Source organism: Pogona vitticeps, chromosome 4 (genome assembly GCF_051106095.1).
Source record: "Pogona vitticeps strain Pit_001003342236 chromosome 4, PviZW2.1, whole genome shotgun sequence".
In the NCBI taxonomy this organism is placed as follows: Eukaryota; Metazoa; Chordata; class Lepidosauria; order Squamata; family Agamidae; genus Pogona; species Pogona vitticeps.
Window position 1 is genome coordinate 121198640 of NC_135786.1, and position 24321 is coordinate 121222960.

Consider the following 24321-nt stretch of genomic DNA (forward strand, 5'->3'; position numbering starts at 1 on the left):
AAATAATTTTGTCCAAGAGCAGCTAACAGATCCTATTTAAAAGGCTGTTTTGGAAAAGTGGCTGGCAAAGGATTATCCCCTAAACAAGGGTTGCTATACAGAGAAAAACATATAAATATTTCAAAAGGGGAACTTGAGATTAGAAGCCAGTTAATGGTACCAAATAAATATGATTCAATAATTTTGGAAAAGGGACAGTCAGTCTTAGTTAATGCACATTTGGGTATAATTGAAACCAACCAGAGAATAACCCAGAAGTTTCATTGGCCTGAAATAGAAAAACAGGTTAGAAATTTCTGTCAGAAAGTTGATATGTGCCAGAAACAGAGTTATAACAGTGACCAGACTGAGGATAAGATGTGCCCTTTACCAGAAATCTCTACACCTGTTAAAAGTATTGAAGCAGACCTTATAAAAACATCAATTACTTCCAAACTTATGAAGAGATTGTGGCAGATTGGTGGAGTACAACAATTAGAGAATTCTCCCTATCATCCGGAAAGTGATGGGTTGGCAAAGAGATTCAATGTGACCCTCATGAGGATGATCAAAGCTTATTTAGCTGAGAACCATAAGAACTGGGACCAAAACTCACAGTTACTTTTATATGCCTACAGATCAGTCCCACAAGAGAGTACTTGTTTCAGCCCTTTTGAGCTATTATTTGGGAGACATGTGAGGGGTCCGCTTGATCTAATTAAGCAAAATTGGGGTCAGATTGTTAAAGAAGACCCCCAAAAGGTGATCACATGTGCAGACTCTGTGGTAATCAACCTCGAAAGAAATCTAGATTTGGCTGAGGAGAATCTAAAACCACAAAAAGTCAAACTGAAACTGTGGTATGACAAAGGGGCTAGGGAACTTCAGTTTATTCCTAGAGATGAGGTCTTTCTGGTGAGGCCCATCAAGGGGAACAAGTTACAACTGAACTGGAACAGTCCATATGGAGTTGTTCATGAAATGAGTAACCTCAATGACATTCTTGAGGGAGTTGAACGACTAGACAAAAGGGTTGTTCATGTGAATGCCCTTAAGCCTTCTTATAGTGAAGAGAAAATTGTGCTGTTTGCAATGAAAGCAGCTGGGAAAGAGGAACATGAGTTGCCCTTCTGGGAAGGGAGGGGGCAACAAGCGTTCCACACGCAGGAGGTGCAGATCAGCCCTTCTCTATCCAGTGAACAGCAAAGTGATCTTAGAACTTTAGTTACTAAGTATCAAGAAGTGTTCTCCAGCAAACCTGATGCAGCCAAAGGAGTGTTACAACGAAATGATCCAGAGCTGATGGAAAAAAGGACCAGTGAGCTTGTTCCATGGTCCAATGACTGCAAGGTGGCTTTTGGAAAGCTAAAAGAAGCATTTACCAACCACCGTGTGTTGCATGCTCCAGACTTAAATAAAGAATTCGTCGTCCACATCGATACTTCGAAGGCCGGGGTAGGATCCGTGCTGTACCAGTGTGATGACTACGGAGACCAGCATCCTGTGTCCTACCTGATCCAGAAACTTCTAAAGGGAGAAAAGCACGTGTCAACCATCGGAAAAGAGTGTTGGGCCATCGTTTACGCGATCCAGAAAGTGAGGGCCTACATCTGGAAAAGACACTTCATTTGGTGCGTGGACTATTCACCTTTTATATGGCCAAAGACTATGAAAGCCCAGACGTGTGAACTAGTGAGGTGGGCTCGCATTTTGCAGGACTATGACTCAGAGGGTAAGGTTGTCAAATGGACAATGAACTGTGTTGCTGACGCCTTATCCAGAAGATCAGAAGACAACGGATGAATTGATATGGACTCTTAAAGTATATCTAAATGTAAACGGTTATGATATGTATTGAAATGTTGAGTATATTGTTCAATGCCTTATTATATGTGCATTTATTATTTGAAAGTAAGTACTATTGGTAGGTATGTGTATGCATAGAAATGTGCTATGTTTATGATTGTTATTGAAATGTTGTGGTTATTGATACAATTTACCTGCTGTTGTTTTGAGTTGAAAAGCACTATAGCTTTTCACCGCAAAACAACTTATTAAGGGGGGAGGTATGTGACGGCTGTGATGATGTCACCTGCCTATCAATGTTATGCTGGAGCTCATCTGCCTATAGCAGGGCAGGAGGTGGGACTCCAGGAGGGGGAGCTATGTATATAAGGGGGGAGTGAATGAGGTGTGGGAGATTAGAGCTAGGATGAGAAGATAGAGTTTGAGTTAGGGCATGTATGTTAGGAAGTACTGAGGTAGATAAGGTCTGAGTGATAGAGTGACTGAAGGGATTCTTTATTTTATTGATTGACATATTCAGTTCATATATTGATTTACCTTATATTAAGTTGTACTAATAAACAATAATTTTTATTTTTTAAATCCATACCTTTGTCTGAGGAGTCAGATATATGTGTGTGGTTGGTGGCAGCGTGTTAAGAGAAAGAAAGTGTGAAGTGCCGTCCCCTCTGTGACGTATGAGGAGGCTGCCACACTAATGAACTGGCTTTTCCCTTTCAGCGAGGTCACTGTGCAACAGGCTATTACCCTGCAGGATCATCCTTGACCTCTAGAGGAGTTGCAAAGGTTTATAGTCTTTTAGAGTGGCATCTCCAGTGCACCAAGTTCTTACTGCCCTTTGAATATGTAGAGTGGCTTGGCCAATCATCCAGAGAACTGGTTCCTAAAGGGTTAAGATATTGCTTTGGCAAAACTCTTCCTTTAGCAAGTTAGGTGCTGATAGCTGCTGTGCTGTTCCTTTATCATTTTTCTGTGATAAGGTTGATGTTTTGGTTAAGCAGGCTGGAAACACTGAGGTTTGAAAGTCAGAAGGAGTAAGTGCTCTGTCAGTATGGGTTGCAGACAAAGGACAGACTTTTCTATCAGCAAAACTCAATTTGCTATATACCAAAGAGAGATAGGAACCTTTAGTAGCATGGAGGAGACAGTTGCCTGTTTGAAAGTCAGTAAAACTCTTATCCTTGATGGTGGACCTGGTAGTTTTTCCATTTTCTGTATGTCAGTAAACCAGATATCTTAGCACAATAGGTCCCCCGTCATGATAATGGTTTATGTGGTTTAGATCTTGTGCTGAAGATGGGATATGTAGTGATGAGCAATGTAAAATAGATTCCATTTTGGTTCTCTGTATAAATGGTTTCTGCAATGCTGACAGTGTAATTTTTCCAGAAGGAGGGGGGAATGTTTTTCTGTAGGCCTGAGAAGAACATTCCAAGATAAGAAGGATGGACTTTGTTGTGGCGTATTGCAGACGGCTAAGACAAACAACACCTGTTACCCATGGGAAGACGACCAAGCAGAGAAGAAAGAAGATAAAGGGGGACTGTTTACCTGACTTCATGCCGTGATTGGATGACAGCGTGAGAAGTAGGAGATAAGGGATGTGCCAGCGAAGCTTGAAAAAATAACTTTTTCCTATGGACAATGATTCGGGATTCGGAATTGGGAATTGGGATTGATTCATCCATTCATTCCTTTGGACATTTATTCTTTCTTTGATTACTTTATTCATCATGCTTTTTCTTTTTGGACTATTTCGGACAATAGTACTTTTTGGACTATTTTAGAAATATAGTTTTTCTAGGTCTGCTTGCCTGCTGTTCAGTGCAGGTGAGAGACTGAAACAGGATGTAGAGAATTTTAGAAGAAGGGGGGCACCTGCCTTTTTGCCTTCCCTTAAGTAGCTTTTTATATATTTTCATGGATTTTGGGGATTTTTGGTATTTTTAGTGTTTTTGTATTTTTAATGGATTCATTGCTTCATTTCTATTTTGAAATCAACCTGGAAAATGATCTTTTGCGTGCTTATGCATAAACTGACTTTTCTTTATGGAATTTTCTATTTTCTTTAATAAAATAAAAATTATAAAAATCAATTGGTCTTTTGACCAGTAAAGCTATCTTAGGTCACCTGAGGGGAAACTTAGGCTACATTTTACTACGGAGTCCTAACCTGTTGAGCATACTGAGCCTAAGGACTACAAAGCTCATGTGTTTGGCTTTTTGAATTTTATTAAGGAACAGAGGTGTTCTTATTAGGGCAGACTTGTAAGCTGGTGTTTGGCACTGGCGTTTGCTGAGTTACCAGGACTCAACCCAGCAACTTAAGGGTGTGCAAACTCCTAATTACTCTCTGTCCGAACAGTCTGGCATCCTCTAGGGGATCCTGATCACTTACATCCCCCTTGACATTTTTAGTCCAGTCATGTCCGACTCTAGGGGGCGATGCTCATCCCATGTTTCAAGACGTAGAGCCAGCTGACTCAGTAAATGTTGAATAGTTCACCTGTTTGTCCAACTTCCTTTATTGATCTGGTTATTAGCAACATGTAGACCTATTTGGGTGTTCTGCAGACAATGAGATTTCTTCCCTTGTTCCCCTGGCTCACACTTCCAGCTGTTGCCTCTTCCTGAAGAAACAGCCTGCAAAGTCTGTGTCCTCCTGTCAGGCAATGCAAACTTGCTGTTAAGAGGGCTCTCTTGAGTAGTTGGTGAGGGGAGAGCCTCTGTTATTTTCTAGCTGAGAACATCAAAAGCATGCCTTAATGAATCAAGTTTGCTGGAGGTTGATAAGCTATTGGAAAATATTTTTAACAGTCTCAGCTGTGAGGAGGGGAAGTTATGTCCAGCAGGAGTTCCTCTTGATAGCCCTGACTAGCTTCTGTTTTCTCAGGTGGTGGTGGGTGTCGTAAAAGCGAGCTTCCTAAGAATCTGCTTTTACACGGAACAGAGAGGTGTCCGGAATGATCAGCTCCTTATCAGGTAAAACTGGGTCCTTTAATTTTACCCTAGGCAACTGTTTCACCCCTTCTCCCAAGTCTGATCCGATTTTTAGAAAGAACAACTTCCAGGAGTTCTAGCTGATTTAATCTTCCTCCTCTCTTATAGGTAGGACCCTAAATTGGTAGCATGAACGTGGCCTGATTAAAGAAATCAATTTAAAGTAGCTAAAGAACTATAGTAGCTAATGGTCTATGCAAGAAGCCAATATTCAGACAGTTAGACCTTTTATATTTTATTAGAAAAATAGAAATTAGTAAATGAATTTAAACAAGCACACAAGATATCTTTTCATGATCAATTATTTCCAAAAAAACCCAGCCATCACCACAAGACATTTTCCTCTACAAAAACCAAAATAATAAAACAGCTTACTACATTTTAGGATAGAGATGTGTCTTACTGTTTGTTTGAAAAATAAAAGCTCATTTGGAGTTTTTCTCTGGCGTTCATTCCTCTGGGCAGGAATTCTCTCTGTGTGTTCGGGTAGACGTCCAGGCTGTCTCTCCGTCCATCTTCTAAGCTGTCTTCTCTCATCTCATCTCTCTTAAATCAAGAAGTCATGTCCTTGTTCCTTCTGAGTTGAGATTGTGGCCTGGTGACTAGATAAAGGTCACCTTGTTCTTCATAACTTTTTTCTTCTACTGAAAAAGAAACTGACCTTGGCCATTCTTAATCTCTCTAACTCGCACCTGGTCACAAACGGATTTCTAACTTAACTTTGCTCCTATAAAAATAAATCTCTATTCAACTTTCATAATCAAATTCATGACAGTGGGCTTTCTGGCTGGGCTGCATGGTGGCAGTTGAGGGCTAGCAGACTCAACTCCCGATGAGGATTCATTGTTTAAAGAGGAAATTTTATCTGCTTGACCCTGGGTTTCTGATTCTGACCTGAAAACCTCATATATATTTGAGCACGTTATAACAGGAGTGCCACTCACCAAATCCTTTTAAGATATCAGGTTTTCAGTCCGTAATTGTTTGACTGGTTTTGGCAGGGAATGGCAGCTGGATCTTGCTCTTGATCTTTTTAAACTCCCCATGTCCTGCAAAAACAATTAATTCTCTGCAGTAGGTGGATGAAGTGTCTTTAAAATATTCTTCAGGTCAGCAGAGCAAAACAGAGCAGCTGAATGTAGCTATACTCAGATCGCTTTCTTTCTGTCTCCCACATGGAGAGACGGAAATTATTGGCTGTGTCACAAGTTCTTCAAGTTAATTTCACATGGTTGTTGTGGGTTTCTCGGGCTCTTTGGCCGTGTTCTGAAGGTTGTTCTTCCGAACGTTTTGCCAGTCTCTGTGGCTGGCATTTTTGGCATCCTCTTAGAGCACAGAGTGCTGTCCTCTGAAGATACCGGCCACAGAGACTGGCGAAACGTTCGGAAGAACAACTTTCAGAACACGGCCAAAGAGCCCGAAAAACCCACAACAACCATTAGATCCCGGCCGTGAAGGCCTTTGTGAATATATTAAGTTCACATCTTGTTCATTTTTTAGAGTGCTTATTTTATTACTATTATTGTATTATTTGATGCTTTTATATGCATTTACATTAGATTTCAAATACTATTTTAAAGACTGGCTTAATTTATGCACCTGTGTACAGCCTGATTGGCTATAAAGCAATAAAGTATGTATGTATATAAGTGTTTTGCACCACTGCAAAGCCAAGCATGGGGGGACCCATGATTTCTGTTTTGTAGTCTGTGGGCCATATTAGACAGTGTGTTTGGGGATGATCTTACATCAAAATCATGTGGATTCATGAGGATCCATTAATCAGATCCATGTTTTTGCACCACTGTCGGCAGAGATGGGCCCTATGGTTAGTGGTTTGGGAATGATCTGAAAAATTGTGTAGATCCATGAGGATCCATGTCTTGGATCTGTGTTTTTGTGCCACTTTGAAATCATGCACTTTGGGACCACAATTTCTGTGTTTTAGTGTGTGGGCAGGAATGGGGGCAGTAGTTTGGGGATGATCCTGCAGAAAAATCATGAGGATCCATGCTTCAGATTCATGATCTTGCATCACTGCAAAATTATGCGCTGAAGACACATGAATTTTGTGGTACAGTCTGTGGTGCAAATGGGATCTATGATCTGATGGTGGTTTAGGGAGGACTGCATCTAAAAATCATATGAAATAATGTGGATCCATAAACACAGGAACAAACCAGGTAAACCTACCCACAAGTAAACCAGATAAAACTTGCTTTGAGATCAGCCCTAGCAATTTGTTTGTTTGTTTATTTTCCAATAAAAAACAAACCCAGTAATTTCACAGCTAAATGACTGAGCTGTTGAATATTATTATATATTTTTAAAAATAACTTTTGAAATATTTTCATAAGCTGCAGCTAAAAATGTGTGGCCAAGGAATTAAATGCTTTCTTTCACTCACCCTGGCAGGGTTCAAATGGATAGACGTCTGACACCTTCTATGTATTAGCTGTCCAGCTCGGTCAGAATGCTGTGCTATGGAAATAGGTCAGTTTAGAATGTTCAGTTATATAAAAAGGAAGCAATTTCAGAGGTTTTCTGGCTTTATAAAGACTAATTAAAAACTCTGAATTAGAGCCATGACTGGCTCAATCATTGTAAAAGAAAAAAAGGATATAAAATGGACAGGTTTTTTTAGGTATGTAAATTATGTCTTCTCAATATATCTCATCTCTTTTCTATAGGCTGCAGCTGAAAGCCACTTTTTTCTGCACAGTGCTAAAACTTTTTTAAAATATATATATTAAAAAATAGGTTTTAAAAAATCACAACTTGAAAATCTCTTGCCCCAACGTCCCCAAATTTGGCACAGAGCAAGCACACTTTCTGCTACATCCATGCCAAATTTGGTGCTGGTCCAAGGTCCAGTTTCACAGTTACAATTTCTTTGTTTGGGGGATCCCTGTTTTTTCATTTGGCTTGTGAAATCCTGATTCCTGGTGCCAGCAAAATATATTGGTGTCTTCCCAGGCACCAATAATGCCAGCAGAGACCTTTACCTTCCCTTTTCTTCCTCCCTTTCAGACTGCCTCTTAACGCCATGTCCTTGTATCCATGCACGCCAATAGCTTTACTTCATTCACCATCCCTCTCAGGCATGTAGCCTGCTGTTGCCCACAGCTGACATAATATTTTACTTTTGTAAGCCACTGCTGAATAGAATGGACTCAAGGGCCAGATGTGGTGGCATAAGTGGAAAGCAGTAATTGGGCAGCTCCCTGCTCACACAGCAGGCTATGTCGGACAGATTCTGGTGAAGCATGTGAGAAGGAATGAAATTGATAAAGTTCAGACAATCATGTCATCTGCAAGTCAGGTCTAATCAGGTTAAAGTCAGTCAGAAGAAGGTGAGCCAGTTCACAGCCTGAATAGGGTCTGGCAAGCCACACTCAATAGCATGGAGAGCTCTCAGCTGTGTTGGAAAGAGTGATCTGCACTGGCTTGCTGGAGTCCTGGGAGGTGTTGAATGTGATTCTTAAAGGTTCCTCTTGCTGTTTCTGCATCCTCAGGCTCTTGAGGTTAGCTGAGAGACAGGATGACTTAGGAAGAGTCATCCTTAGTGTGAAGGTTGATGAGATAGCTACCTCCTTAGGCTGGGAAGAAATGAGGCAACTGCTGGATAACTCAATGGTTTAGGTGTCTGGCTGCAGAACCAGAGGCTAGATGTTTGATTCCCTACTGTGCCTCCTTGACAGGGAGTGGACTTGATGATTTACAGGTTCCTTTACGCCCCTACCATTCTAAGATGATGATAATAATGATTATTAACAAACTCTATCTGTTTAAAACTGAGCGCTTCTTGGGATGATTCTGGACTTTTGAAGCACAGAACATGGCAACTGGCACCTTTTCTTTCTTTTATCTAGCACCAGTGACTTGGAGGGATGCTGGAGGCAAAATAGTGTGATTCAATTTAGTTTATAGTTTATAGTTGCTTGTAGGCCAGTCCTCCAAAGCTTTGTCTTGAAGGCTTTTTCAAAGCCAGGTGAGCCAAGGGCCATAATTTCAGACCTGGTCCTGAAAGCCTAATTGCATATTATGTGAAAAAGTACTTATTTTTTTCAGGCCTGATTCTAAATTTTACAGAGCGACCTATATCTGAATGTTGTTTAGCTATTTTAAAAAAATGTTCTTTCACCCACAAATGTCTGTCTTTTTCTAAGAACAAAGCCCTTGGTGGCCACTTTCTGAATATATTAATAACTCTTTTTGCATTTCCTTCTGGACAGAGAACAAAGGGTTATTTTGCTCATGACAATAAAGTTTCCCCGTGTGCATTAATTTTTCAGGTGCTGCAGTGGCCTTGCTGCTACTTCAGTTGTTATTTACACAAATCCTGCATAAAACTCAAGGTAATGCCACTAAATGGTGCTAAGAATGATCTATGTCTGCTGTGGTAAATTAAAAAAACACACACCAGAATCTTAAAAAGAAAAAGAGAAGAGAATTGGAGAGGCAGTGGCAATGTGACTCCTTTATTAGTATCACTGAGACCTGGAGATTTTCTGCCCTTCAGTCCTTTTCAGGTTGATTCCTCTTCCAAGACCCATTTTCAGACCTTAGACAGATGTTTCACTTCTTTATGTGATGACTAAAAGTGGAAAGGGATCAGATATGTGCACAAACATGGAGACATCTGTTCCATTCGTTGCCAATGTGAGCATCATGACAGTTTTAAAACCTGGGACATCTGAATCTAAAAAGGGAATATCCCTCTTCTCACCCACTGAGTTTGTGACTTTCCTACATTGAGGGGGAAGGGGGTTCTTCTTTATTTGGGCTTCCAACTGCATGGAGGATTCTACTTGCATTCTACCAAGTGTGGTAGATTTTTCCCTTCAGGCTTATTTCCTTGGGGGAGTGGGAGAGGCTGAGCTAACAAGAATGTTACTTGTGGAGCTTGTGTTTTTCCCACACCTCTCCCTCTCCATCTTTTATGTGAGCAATTTCTGGGCCTGCATAGGGCTTCTCTGAGGTGCTCAATGTATATCTATATGTGCTGCATCAGACTATAGGAGTGAGGGGGAGAAGACAACACTGGATGGAATGCTCACAGAACAAGAAAAGTACATGTGCAAAAGGAAATGTTCATGTCAAGGAGAAGATAACTCTTAAGCCCTTTCCCCCTAAAATCTGATTCTCTATATCAGTTCTTCCCAACCATGGGTCCCCAGATGTTACTAATTACACTGGAAACTCACAATTAGTTTTTTTAAAAAACAAACCTAACCTACATTTAATGTTTTAGGAAATCCATTCAGAAGACAGAGCTCTAAACTTGGTTACAAAAGCCTCTAATGATGGTTTCAACAAATGCAGGCTTTCCCAGACATTATGAAGAAACTGCATTGACTCCTTTCTAGAAGAAAAATGATGCTGGGAGAATGGATTCAGTTTTGTCAGTCCTCCACTGAAATTGTTAACTTGTCCAGGCTTTGGCTGGTGAAATTGTCTAGAAGCTCTATTTCAGCTGGATGTAGGGATAAGCATGTGATTCGTTCATGAGCATGTGAAGAAAGGGAGATGTTTACTGCCAGGTATCCTTTGATTGGCCTTTCTGCTTGAGAAGCAACGTTCTGAACTGTGGCTACCACAATAACTTCCCCTTAGCTGCTACAAGTTGGCTTTTCTCTCTGGTGTCATTGCAATAAAGGGTAAGTCCTCCCTGAGGAATATGTTCTGCTCCACCTGCTAAATGTAGCTTTGCTTGTTAGAGGGAAAACCAAACAACCATATAAACATAAATTCATTTCAAAAATGCCTACGCATATACCTTGCTGTGAGCAGCTAGAGAACCGTGGGAAGCAGGGCTCAGGGAGTCCTCATTAACCTTCGCTCTGGCACTGGAGTTGACCTGATTCACCCTGCAACTTGCTTTTTTCAGAATGGGGGTGGTGGGATGAGTGCTTTCATCTGTGTATGTTATGTGTCATCAACTCAGGGCCCAGGTACAATGGCCTGACTAGGAATTTCAAGGCAAATGAGACATTTAAGACATTGTTTTAACAGTCCTGTTCCACCATGAGTTTCCACAGCCAAGTGGAATTTCAACTCAGGTCTCCTGAGCCCTAGTTCATCACTCTCCTCCCTATACCACACTTTGATTTACCCTATTCTTTATTCCCACTGTTGGGAAGGTGGGACAATATGGACCTATGGCCAATAGCAACAGGGAATTGACTGAACATAACTTTGGCCTGAAGAGAGTGGCACAACCTCCTCTACTCCAATCACGTTCAATCTGCTCAGTGTGGGACGTCTTGCAAGGGTTCCATAGATCCCTATCACACTATAACTCTCTCTGTCTCCAGATCCTCCCCAAACCCTTAATCCTGGATAAGAGGAATTCATGGAGGAGCAGAGGGAGCCTTTTCTCAGCTCCCATTGGTATTTATTGAGCAGAAATAATGCTTTAAAAGCAATTGTTTTCTAGACTGTATATAGAATTTTCCTGGTATTAACTATCCTGCAATCTTTCCTTGTGGACCTTAGGAAATGTTTTGGTGACAATGGCAGAAATTACACACACTGCAGGGGCTGGAAACCAAAAAGCTTTTCAATGTGTGCATCTTGGCTTCACTCATTGACCCCACTACTTTGTAGTTCCCCATTGCATCCAAACTAGGTCTCCAAGTCTCCCCCCCCTCCCCCCCCCAATAGATCCTTTCCAGGACACATCAGATCATATTTGGGGTATCAGGGCTACCATGTTCAAAATGGAAGAATAACCATATATCAAGAATAGTAATAAATGGGGGTGGGGAGAATTACTGCAAGTGTAAATTTCCCCATCTTAATACATAAGCAGAGGGTGAAGTAGCACTTTCCCACATTTCCAGATACATGTGTTTGTACTAGTTTGTTCTGTGCTGCTCTGCAAACCAGGGTTTAGAGAGATGGAGAAAAGGTAAAGAGAGAGGAGAGGAACCTCACAGAAGCTGAGTGAGAGAGAACAATGAAGAAGCAAAGGACAGATGAAGGGTGAAATAATTGAAAGGGGGGAAGAAGATTAAGAATTAGAGAGAACTACATTCTGAATTGCTGTTCTGAACATGCACAGGAATCCTTCTTTTGGGGAGGAGGAGATTTTCTTTTACAATGGAGAGGCATCTTTGCATGTGCTGCACATATAATAAGCATAAATGTCTCTATGCACAAATTGACTCAGACCTTTCTCTGTGCCAGCAGAATGAATGGAGCAATTCCACTGACTCACTTGCTGAGGAGGTGCCAAGTCTCAATGTATTTGCTTGGCTAATGAGCACAAGCATATGCAGTTGTGTGACTGGAACAGCATCATTGCACTGGTTCCTCTAGGCCTGGCTCTCAGTTCTGGAGCACATGGTGTCTTTATCATGGCTAAATTTGCTTGACACAGAAATTTCTCTTCACTGGAATGTCATTAGCAAGCTCCTATAAAGGTTTTACTTTGATCTCTTGATTAGACCCAATTTTATTCCCATCCAAAGCCATGAGAATCACAGCCTGTCAAGTGAGAGTAGTAGGCTGCCATTGTTGAGCACAGATTGGCTGCTTTGCCAGATCTGAACCTTATCAGTCTCCTTGTAATTTTCTGAGGCACAGCTCTTGCCACTCCTTCCCTCTCTCTGCCTTGGGACAGGAAGCAGGAGCATGGCAGTCCTACCTACAGCTGCCGATGCTCATACCTATCTATATGCGTCTTGTGGAAGAAGACCTGGGGTTACAGAAATGTGGCCCTGTGGATGTTGTTTGGCAGCAACTGCTCTCACTTCTTGCCACTATCTCCACATGTCCTCTGAAGGTCTAGTCTATGTCACACATGCAATAGAATGCAGTGGAGCAGGATACATGACTTCAGACTGCAGGGCACCATTTCTCTATTCCCTCTCCAATAGAAGCTTTCCAGCAAGAGAAAAAAATGTGCGTATCAAGCAGACATGTTCTAGCTTACCCTGCTCATGCACCTGGCATGCTTTCTGATTGCAATGTGTCTTTTAATGGAAGGGATTGGTTAATAAATGTTATTCCACAAGTAATGTGCTACAGTACTTTCCAGTACTTCAGGACTTTTCTACCTCAACCTGGTCCTTGACATTCTGGAGGCTTCCCCAGCAACAGAGGAGGAAGTGAAACTCCTGGCTGCCTTTCCATATACAGTGTTTCTTTCTTTCTCATTTGCTGGTATGGTTGCAAGGGTTTCCCCAACAATCCTGCTACCTGGAACATCTTCAGCTGGAGACAACAGAGATGGAAACTGCAACGTTGTGCATGCAATGCATGTGCTCTTGCGTGAGACTATGGCCTTTTCCTTGTTCAATATATGGTTCAACAATTAATTCCATTGCAAAAAAGCAATGGAAATTTAATAAGAATTGCACTTAATAGTCAGTTAACTTTGCAAATAGATTAGAAGAATGAAGGGAAAAGATACTTAAATCCAATGTTTTGTTTTAACATATCATGCATTGCAGAAATTCTTGTACTGTGATGTCCTTACTCCAATTTGGATTCATTATGCAAGCCAATAATTCAGCCAGATTTGACAGTAAGGCATCATGACTTCATCATGCTATGAGATCCTTGATGGCTACAGCCCGCAAGAAGAGGAAGGAGTTAAAAAGAGCTGGGAGCAATAATGAAGCAGGGCTGTGCATAAGAGGAACAAATAAATTAGCACAATAAGGGCAATTTTGTATGGGAGACTGGGCAGACAGTTTCAGGGAACATTTTGGGCATCAAAATCTTTTCTTCCATATTAAAATGTTGATTTTCTGAGTAAATACAGTAATAGGGCATAGCAGAATTCTATGTAATTCTACAGTAATAGGGCTCCAAATAATTCTACCTATATCACAATTTAGTCAGTAGTCTGACTTTTAGATAACAGTTTCCATACCCAGCAAGCTTGATGCTCTAGCCAAGATAGCATTTATGTGTGTGCTATCTACAATCATTTTTTACTTTCTTCTAGAAGACAAATAGAGTCCAACAGGATTTTTAAATCACTTCTTTTGTATATTTATGTATGCTTCTGCCTGATTTGGTCTTTTTTTATTCAGTATTTTTTTTTCTATTTAGAAAGCTCTTCCAAGCTAACTCAGAGAAGGGGGTGGGGTGGAACTAACGCAATGCTACATAAAGTTTGCTTGGTTTTTTTTTTTTTTTTTTGGCCTGATGTAAAAAGATCTGAACAGGAGAAGTCTCTCTGAATAGCAAGATTTTCAAATATTATCACACAAAAATCTAGTCCCTTTTTTACTTCGTTTCAGAGTAGCCGTCTAGATCTTGAATGAGACGAATAGAACTCGTAGCCTGCCCCAGGACTGGCCATGATTACAGTGCTGTTTAGCACAGTTTCTAACTGAAAGAGCTAATACTACAGCAGCAATTCAACACTTACACCCAGGCACACTGTCATTGGGAGGCCTTAGGCAAGCTGCTCCCTCTAAGTTTCAGCACACACAAAGCATCTGCAATGCAGGAATGAAAATACTGTCCACTTTTACATTTGTGAAATATTGATATAATGATATAATAAGATACATTATGGAAACTGAAGGTGCTATAGAAATGCTAAATATTGGTCTAGTCAGTTGCACTGCTGCCTAGGATTCATCTTGATAATTGTATTTGCATGGCTATAGTGGAAGAAGGAGAGCCGTTGTATCAGGGGAAGAAATATTTTGCCTACTAATTTTTCAACAAAGAGATCTGCCAGCAAGCAGTTGGGTTGGCCAGATGCAGACCCAGCAGCAAACTGCCCACAGTGCAGATGATTAGTACCCTGGGATTTGGTACTCTTGTGTTTTTCCAAGTAGTTGCCTTCATAGTCCAGCTGGCTTCAGGAGCAACAACCCCCCTCCCCTGTCTCATCTCACTTCTTCCGACACAATTTTGCTAATTGCTTCAAGTGTCAACTTGCTGCTGTTTTGTTTACAGGGCTGAGTGTGGAACCCCTCCAGGGCTGCTGTACATGGGGGACATGGCAGGGAATTTTCTCTTGCAATGAGGTGTGAAAATATGCAGCAGATGAGCCGCAGCTGGATATCCTTGCCAAATGGTCCATTGTATAATGCACTCTTTTTATGAGAAAGGTGCCTTAGTATGGAGCCTTGTGTGTAAGAGACTGAACCATACATCAGAATCTTCAGTTTCATTGTCATCTCTGCTATGACTTCACCAATTTGCCTTAAGTAACTATTCTTTCTCATCTCTGATCTTCAGAATGGGAGTAATAAATCTGACCTACCTTTCAGAGCTATTGTATGGTACAATTTATTTGAAACTCTCTTAAGAATATTCAGTATATAAATGGTAAGCCTGTTATTATTTCTTCTGTCAAAACCATGTCTTATTTCTTTGACATAATATTATAACTTACAACAATGTCTGTCATGATTAAGAATGGATGCTGACATTGGGGGAAATATCTGAATGATTGCAAGTGCTGTGGGCTGCCATGTCTGGGACCGGTCTTCTCACAGCCATATCCCAAGTTCCAGCCCATTTAACTTTTGTTTAATTCCCACAAACAGGACAGGAATTGGTTTCTGGGATTCTCATCTCTGTGGACTCCTGCAGGGGACTCAGATGACTGGATGCTCTTTCATATTAAGAAATAAATAAATAGAACTCTGAAAAGCAAAGCCCACACAAAGTGTTCAGTTGGGTTTAGCATTGGTTATCTTTGGAGAGAAGCCTGATTTGCCTTGGGATATGTCAGAATTGTCCTGAAGGGGCCTTATTCAACTCAAATTGAGTTGAATAAAATTAGATACAAAATTCAATGCCAAAGAAAGATGAAGCCTAATTTTCTCCTTAACATGTTTCATTAACAATGGAGAGCACTGTTGCTCTCATGAACCTCTCTGAACTTTCCAGAGGTGTCTGACTGGCTACTAACAGAAAGAGAATACACAAAGATATGGATCTGTGCTCTGAATGACATTTCTTTATACAGTCTTTATGAAGCTACCCAAAATTAGTCAAGCCACTGTCTGAGCATGCTACCTTGCTGCAAAGAGAGAATAAGAAAAGGATCTACTGTGATGTAGTAGAACTCAGTTCTGGGTCTGAATTTTCAGTCCAACCTACAGTTTCCTTTCCTTTAAAACTGTGAGTCTCTTTGTTTCCCTCCTTGTTCTTACCCAGTTTTCTCTTCCATGCTGATTTTTCATCTTCTTTTAAAACCACAAAAACAGCATAGAAATTGTGGTAGAGAAACATAGTCTACCTGCGGGTTTTAATCCACCAGCTGATTACCAGTGTCGCAGGAAAATGGCACTCAGAATGGTTGCTGTTTTGGTGGCAACAGGGAAACTGAGAAGAAATGGAAATGGAAAGAAGAGTTCTACTTTATAGAACTCTTGAAATGCTGAGGTTATACCATAATCAGGACAGTGTGGATAAGTTCAAGGAAGGTGGTAAATGGATAACCAATCAGTGCATCAAAAGCTGCTAGTTAGTTATCATATATGCCATTAAGTGTCTCCCCATCCACTCCTGATACATCGCATGTTACTTTTCTTCTCCCTGCCCCATGACCTATAACAAAATAATTCAAGAAGGAAGCAGAAATAGTAACTTGAGAGAATGTGATTGGCAGAGTATCTGTCTGAAGGTCATTTTATATATTCAGCAGAATCCATTTGTAAAAGTTTTCCTGGACTGCATCACTTTACACTTCAAGTTGGGGAATTTCAAGTCTGAATATTTCTCCATGGGGAGGGAAAGAACGCAGCAGGGAGAAGACCGGCTTGTCTTTCTCAAGTTGCATATTTCTTATGCACAAGTGAATTTTTCAGATTGCATGCCTGAAATGGCCCTTGAAACAGGGAACTGAGAGATGCCAGTGTGGTATCCAGGTGCAGGCCACCACACTGTTTTGGCCAAAGCAGGTAACTGCGGGAAGACCCATCCAGCAAGCTGAATTGTGTCAGCAGTCCAGAGCAAGTCCAGTGGTCCTCTTCAACATGGAGACATGCTTCTGAGTCATATTTGGCCATTAGTTTGATCAGATAGGAGATCTCCAGTCTTCCCTGCCTTGTACCCTCTCTACTCTGGGCTGCTCAGGTGTCCTAGGCTATCTAACAGAAACAGTCCCATGTGTAGTTTTGGATCTGCAAACTAAGTGCTCCAATTTTCTGAGAAGGAGCTGTGCTTGTCTATTCCTGTGTAACAGCCATTAAGAGAAACAGCTTTCTCTGAGCATGGATTCCTTAGATTTGTGGAGTGTAATCCTAGAGATTTAGGTTTATATGCACAACAAGACCAACTTGAAAGAGGGAAACAGCTGAGATAAACTGTATACACATGATGGAAAACCATATAAATGGGTTGAATGTAAGCCTAGGTTTCTTAAGTCATTACCAAATGTAATACTTTTACTGTTATCTTCTGCCACTGTTATTTTCCTTGTGACTACCAAGCCCAACTCTCATCACAAGGCTGCCAATATTCCCTGCATTAAGACATGTGATTACTTTGCCATTTTGTTTCACTTTTATATTTACTTTTATATATTAATTTTCCCCTCTTGAATTTGAATTCAATCCTCAGTCTTCCAACCCTCTCAATTCTCTCTTTTCTCTCCCCTCCCCCCATGTTTGCTCAGGCCTGGTGTCTGTTTTCTGTCTCTTGGAGGAAAGTTTACAACAGTACCCTAAACAACACAGGCCACAAGTTACCGCATGTAGATGTCCCATATACCCAAGAGCCAATGATTATTTACAATGTTCTACTTGCAAAACCAATATTTCATTCAACATTTTATTCTTTTTCCATATGTCTGACAAGTGGACGTGTCTGCCAAAGCTTACATTAAAATATAATAGTTAGTTTTTAAGGCACCACATGTTTTTGTCTTGTTTTCTTTTCTGCCCACCACCACCACCTTTGGACCTTGCTTGATATGTCTGAAGAATCTATGTAGATCTTATCTGTGCCAAGTGGAGTGCAGCCAGGGTTCCATTAGGGCTTGTATTTTCTTTTAAGCAAAAGGATGGGCGGACCCAAATTCTGAAACAAGGAGTGTGCTGAAGCCCCCCCCCCCGGAGTATAGCAGCAGAGGTGAGAGTCACAAGGTAGCATCTCTGAAGTTGGAATGCTGAGGCGCCCATTCCTGGTCTGAAAAGATTCTCTTGTTATTCTGTTGTTGTGCGTTGGCGGGGGGGGGGGGGGGAGGAATTGTCGGTTTTCTGTTTGGCCACTAGATGGCTTCTTGCATATCAAAAGCGACAGCAGTGGGGTAGTGGTGGGGGCTTCACGCTACTGAAATTGAACAGAAAAGAGGAGAGCGCGAAAAGGCTGGGCTCCAGCAGCCGCGTTGGGGCGGTTGTCTCAATACAAGCGGACTGAGAGGAAGAAACAGCAGGCGACGGGACTCGAGAGGAGGTTTGCCAAGGGCCGGAAGAGCCGGTTGACTTTCCTTGCCGTTTACCTGCTTCCTCCCCGCACCGCCACATATCCCCACCCCCAGCGCTGCTTCTAGCTCGGTTCCACCCCCATCCCCCTTCTACCCAAAACTGACGACGGGGGGTGGCTGAAGAGGACAGCTTGGCGGGCGGAAGAGCCAGCCGTCGGGGGACTTCAGAACCAAACGGGTCGCCGGGCAAGGAGCTGCCGCTGCCCTTTCCAACCTCGGTAAGTCCGGCGTCACTTGTGCCGTGCTTTGGCCGCCGGCTTTGCCGGCTTCAGCACCAAGGAGAGCGACGCAATGGGCAGCCAGCCTCCCGCTCTTTTCCGCTGCGCCGTTTTAGGATGGTGGTTGCCTTACTCTGTCAAGCACATCGCATGGGGAGAACGGGGCGCGCGCGTGTGTTTGTGTGTGTATGTATTTGAGGCGGGAGGTGGATGTGGAGCGGTGTGTGTTTGTGCCTGGTCGGTGGCTTTTCGGTTCTGCTCTGCAGAGAAAGGGTGGGCTAGTGGCCAGATTTTCAGGACTGGATTCTCAGCATGTGGACGTCGCCATTAGTCCCCCTGCCCGGTTGTGTTAATAGTTGTTTGCAAAGGCCGGGGCAGCCCTCCAGGTGTACAGATGGTGGTGGGTAGGTGGCAGAGTGTTAGGGGCACAAAGTTAATGAGGAGCAGCCGCTTTTGTTCCAGGGAGTTTGTTAGTGGACTACACTTTGGAGTCCGGACTTGATAAAATGAGGTTAAAGAGAGTCAACATATTCGCCCTGCCTGCTCTGAAAAAATAAAATGTCATTCTCCTGCATGCTCAAGGCTGTGCAGGAATGCAGCTGTCATAGCCAAGGTCTCCTTTTGCTGCTTAGCTTCAAATTTGATTGTTCTAATTGGCTGTTGACTTTTGGTCCCGTTCTCACCATATGCCTCATAAATTCATTCAACCCAGCTCCCTTCACCTCTTTTATCTTAAAATTGTCCTATCCCACAGGCTTAGGTATAGCTTGACTGTAGGTAGCTCTTCTTTTTTTTACTTTTTAAAATGAGCTGAGGTAAAATGTAAAGAGGTGTTTAGGCCCATGCAAGGAATTGTCCATACCGTAATCATTTTATTCTTTGCTCTAGTATCTCCCCATGCATGCCATCAAACTCTCTTTACAGTTCATTTCAGTTTAAAAAGAAGTTTGCAGCTTTTATCATGGTATTGTGCAGTTTGCTGTTGAAATAAAAATATAAAGCTCTGCAGCATTTGTGGGATGAGTTTCCCTGCCCTTTGGATGCTAGTTCTCCCTGCCCTGTTGGCTTTTGCCTCCTGGTTCTGGACCTCCATTAACAAAGAGATCCAGAAAAAAATTTCTATGGCTCAGTAACTCACTTCCTCCCTTGCCCTTCCTTCTTTTCAACTTGTGACTTCAGGGCATTATATCAACTCAAACCCCCATTTTCCTTCCTCTTTCCTAAACTGAACTGGGTTTTTTTTAACGTCTTCTTGCAAACAAACAGCTCTGCATCCCTGGTCAATATCCATCTCTGCGTATCTCCTGGATACATTAGACCTTTCTTAAACAAGGTGATCAGAATATTAAATTATTATGAGGGTGTGACTAAATATTGGTTTGTACAAAAGCATAATTTAAAAAAACCTGTGCCCAAAATATTTCTTCATGTTTTGTTTCTCATGATGTTTGTTTTATTGATGTGATCTATGGTGATTCCCAGGTTTTTTTTTTCTTCCATGGGACTAGTAAAACAGAATTCAGATCCTAAATGGTTCATGCAGTGCCTTTCATTCTAGTTCATGATAGCAAGTTTCTGGGATGCACAAAGACAACTTCCTTCTCGAGCAGTGGTGAATTATATGCTATATTCAGAAACATGCAGAATTACAATTCATAGTAGGGAAAAAAAGAGTTTTGTGGACTCCCCACATCCCTATGCTATTAATGTGGTTGGTTTCATTCTAAATTTTCACACAAGCAGCTGATATAGTTCTAGGTATTTCTTCTGTAGTTCCAGAAGTCAACAGATTGTCATCCCCCTTGGGGTCAGTTTGCCACAGAACACCAATTTTCATCTCATCAATATTTACTGATCTCACTGTACCTCTTCTCCGTGAGTGGTTGGTATGGAGCAGTCAGAATTTTAAGCAGAAGCCAGAGTGCTCTTTTGCAGGAAAAAGCATGGAGTTTTGGGCACTTGAAATGTGAGCAAACTTATTGTGGCATAACCTTTCACAGCAGGAGACAACTTCATCAGTGTGTATAGAGATCATGGCTGTGGTCCAAACCACCAATTTATGCATAAAGATTGTGTGTATCCAATCCATTAGGTCTGATTTGTTCATTTTGGACACAGCTTTTCACCCACCCCTTTCTGTTTTTAAACTCATCATACTCTGTGAAACAAAGAAAGTGATGAGTAGAAAAATACATGTTACAGAAAATATTCAGAAGCTCCATAGCTGATGGGAAACCACAATAGATCCAGAAAGGGCATTTTTTGCTTCAGATGAGGCAGTGTTTCTTCATGGAGGGGATCTTGGGAGGAAAATACACATTGTTACTATATCAGGATTCTTGTCTTTAGCATAAAGTCAACATTTGGGGGCAAAATAATTGGATGGAAAGGTAGTACGAACAGTGCACTCTTTTGAAAGAAATAGACATTTTCATCTATAATATTTGTATATTTGTAGTAATGCAATAGCTTTCAGTCTGTATTTTGGCAAATTATGGGATTCTTTGGAAGCTTTGCAAATGTTTTAAAGAAGAACCCATAATGTTCCACAAGTTGTATCTTCAGCATACTAGAGTATGTAGGGCACTGATGAGTCTTAGTATTGATTTTTCTGTTTTATAGAGAAACTTTATACACTGAAAATGTACTGGCATGCTTCCTCCACTCCAGTTTTCTACCTTTCCCCCATAGATTTTGTTCCATTCTGCCCTCTGTCAGCTATCCCTCATCTCCAAGGAGATACCGGGGATGCCGGAGAATGGAGAGATTCCAAAGTTTAGTCAGTCCTTTAGGAGCTAAGATGAGCCCAAGACTCTCAGCTAGGCCCTGACTAACACTTCTTCCTCAAATCCACCTCCTTTATTAAGAAAAACAACACACACAGAGACAAATCCATGAGTTTAAACTCAGGCTAATCTGGGCTCTATATCAGGTTGCAAATACACATGGCCAAATCAGAAAGACTAGTCTGTTCAAGAAACCAATACATGCAATTCTAAATCATTACTGTTTTATTTAAAAAGGATGGTTCAGAAAAGAATTCAGATTATTGCAAAGTAATTCAGTTAAGAACATTTTCATAACAAGGCAGACAGATCACCCCCACCACTCCAGCTGGAAAAATAAAATAATTAAAAGCATTCTAAACTAGAATAATGCATAAGCATAGTCATTCTTACGTTCCTGTGATTCCATAGTCCATGATCCACCAGGAAAAGTTAGATTCCAGTTATAATCCATTTTGGGAAAAAGCACGTGTCTGTCCTTTCTCAATCAAACTCCCTCTTTCTTCAACTCCTTACCAACCTCCTTCTTCTTCCCAGAATTCTTCATAAGGAACACCCCCTCCTGGGTCTTGTTGTCCTGCCTAATTTTCTTATGGGAGCTTTGGAGTTGTTATCATGTTTTGTGGCAGAATTATTTTGACTACGAAAGTCTCTGCTCTCTACTCATCTTAGCAACGAGATAACCAGAGAGCGAAGCTTCTCTGAAACAGCATGAAAAACTTTCCTACTACAGAACAGACTTTAAATCAAGATGGATGCTATTGGGACAATCTTAGGACTACATATCCCATTCTAATACACATAAAAACACAAATCATCACACCCTCCACACTGCCACCTGATATTTATTAAAATGTCTCCTCACTGGCTACCATCCTGTGCTGGGTAGGGGAAAATAGCTGAAAGGCATGGTAGAAGTCCTATATATTAAGCAAATAATGGTGCATGGAATGTCCTGATAATTTATGTATCTAATACAATGATGAAGAATTTATCTCTTTTGTTATGTGGTCAACAATGGGTTGTAATTGTTGCAAGCTACTTTTGTTGTTGTTGCAAGAATGTGGAATAAAACTATAAGCAATACATTTGGTCGGCAATAGCAAGCAAGATTCCTTGAATGGTAGCTTTCCTACCACTACCAATATCACTGCAGAGCAGAACTGCAAGGGAGATGGGTCTGAAGTGCACCAATGGTGGTTGGTACCCAACATTCTTCACTAACACCCCACAGGAATAGAATGGGCAGCATAAAAAATTTGCCAGAATCCTCTGGAACCCATGAAGATCCCATGGCAGAGGGCCTTGGGGAGAAAAACTCACATGGGAAAAGATTTCTGAATATAAAAAGCCTGAAAATCACACTGCTAATGCAGAGCAATTTTATTGGTTCTAAACTCTTTGCAGTGCATTTTGGTAACCTTTGCAGCTAATTCTTTACATTAGTAGTACACAATTCAAAACCTTGCTTAACACACTATGATGTGAAAGAGCAATTCTGTGCAATTAAACAACTGGTGGTTGAACTAACCCATGACACCTTCAAATACAGTTTGAGCTCTCTTTTTACTTCATCTGATGGGGAGAGACTAGCTATTGTAGCATCCATTGGAAGTGCTACAGCAGAGCTCAGCAGGTTGTGAGCAAAGCTGAAAGTCATTTTATGGTTACAGATTGTTTTCCATTTTCCCCTTCCAGCATCTCATGTTATGACAGCTAAATAGCAGCTGCCTCCCCTGTAGAGAACCCAGTTGTAAGGCAGTTGTTAGGGAGGCTGGAAATTTGAATAAATGACTGAAATACTACTGACTAATGACTGAAATACTATTGACATAAATTTCTTTTCACACAATTAGGATGATATCATTGGTCTGCAATAGTAATACTGACTATAGTTTTAATTGAAAGTTTCCTATCAGCCCCCATCCCTTCAGGTTCTGAGGCTCCTTGGGGCTCTCTTTCAACCGAAGGAAGCCTTCAGGAGCCTTGGGATGGGGCTTTAACACTGCTAATTTGGGCAGCACTGGTGCCAATCTCAATGGTGGGATCGATGGTGGAAAATTATTATGGGCTTCCCACCCACCCCATCCTGAAGCTCCCAAAGGCTTCCCCAGGTCGAAAGGAAGCCTTAGGGAGTCTTGGAATCTGAAAGGGAGGACAGAAATCTTTGTATTAAATTAAATTAAATTCAACATTACCATTGTGGGCTGATGACACCATTGTTTACTTGCATGATATAAGGTTACGCCAACAGGATTCCAGCCACCTTTAATTGTCTTTCCCACTGACGGAGTGATGCTCACCCTTCCTGCCCCTATAGCCTTGCTCTCCCCACACTGATTCCAAAACTATAGACAGCCATGTTGATCCAGAATTTCTTCTTGTAGTTGTTCCTCTCTTTCTGGAGGTTGTTTGTTTTTGGTTGCGACAGCTCCAAACCATGGTATTATACTTTATCCAAACCTGTCCTGCATGTTTTCAGCCAATAGGTTTTTAACTAAAGCTAATTTTAACCTGAATAATCAGCTTTGAAAACCTGTATTTTTCATTTCTCCTTCCATATCTGGAACTTCCTACATTTCTGCATGTTGTGTGTTTTATGATTTGTTTTGCTCTTTTTTCATTCACTTTAGCACTTCTGTATTGGTCAGGGTGAAAATTCTTAGCACCCTGCAATACATTCCCAATTTAAAATATTCCTCTTTTTCTCCTAGTCACCTGTTTTCAATAGAACTCAGTTCTATTATGTGCCATGATTCCATGCCACATAATAGAGCTGAGAATACGTAGCACCATAGAATATATTCTTGTTGTACTGTTTTAAAATATCGAAATGTCCTTGATTCTATGACCTTCAACTGTCATGAGAGCTCTTTGTTACAAGTACAGGTTGACAGTTATAGAAGTCATGCTAGATTTTTTCAGAGGCTTTCCCGTAGTCAATAAAACAAGCAGAGATAGACACATCCACATTAAATTTAAAAATTCTTGTCACCCTACAGGGATCCCTTTAGGGGAGTCTTTAATATCAGAAAATCATTGCTGGATCACCAGTTGCACTTCCAATCTGGTGGAGTGGTGGTGCCAATTTTCAAATGCTAAACTTTCCCTTTCTGTTCTG

General features: G+C 41.3%; 3 protein-coding genes across 10 annotated transcripts in view; 1 reads left to right on the top strand and 2 right to left on the bottom strand.

The window, feature by feature from the left end:
* LOC144589109 (uncharacterized) overlaps positions 1-24321 on the bottom strand; it is a 360030-nt gene that overhangs the window by 120659 nt on the left and 215050 nt on the right. The gene's annotated exons all lie outside the window — the stretch shown is intronic.
* LOC144588886 (uncharacterized) overlaps positions 1-24321 on the bottom strand; it is a 66884-nt gene that overhangs the window by 5440 nt on the left and 37123 nt on the right. The gene's annotated exons all lie outside the window — the stretch shown is intronic.
* The window catches only part of TNR (tenascin R), a 618967-nt gene continuing 612648 nt past the window's right edge, over positions 18003-24321 (top strand). For 6 of the 8 annotated variants that reach the window (XM_072998215.2, XM_072998216.2, XM_072998217.2 and 3 more), the window contains exon 1: positions 18003-18414. The gene's annotated coding sequence lies outside the window, so the exon portion shown is untranslated. The remainder of the gene's footprint in view (positions 18415-24321) is intronic. The other 2 variants (XM_078392397.1, XM_078392399.1) reach the window with 1 other exon arrangement.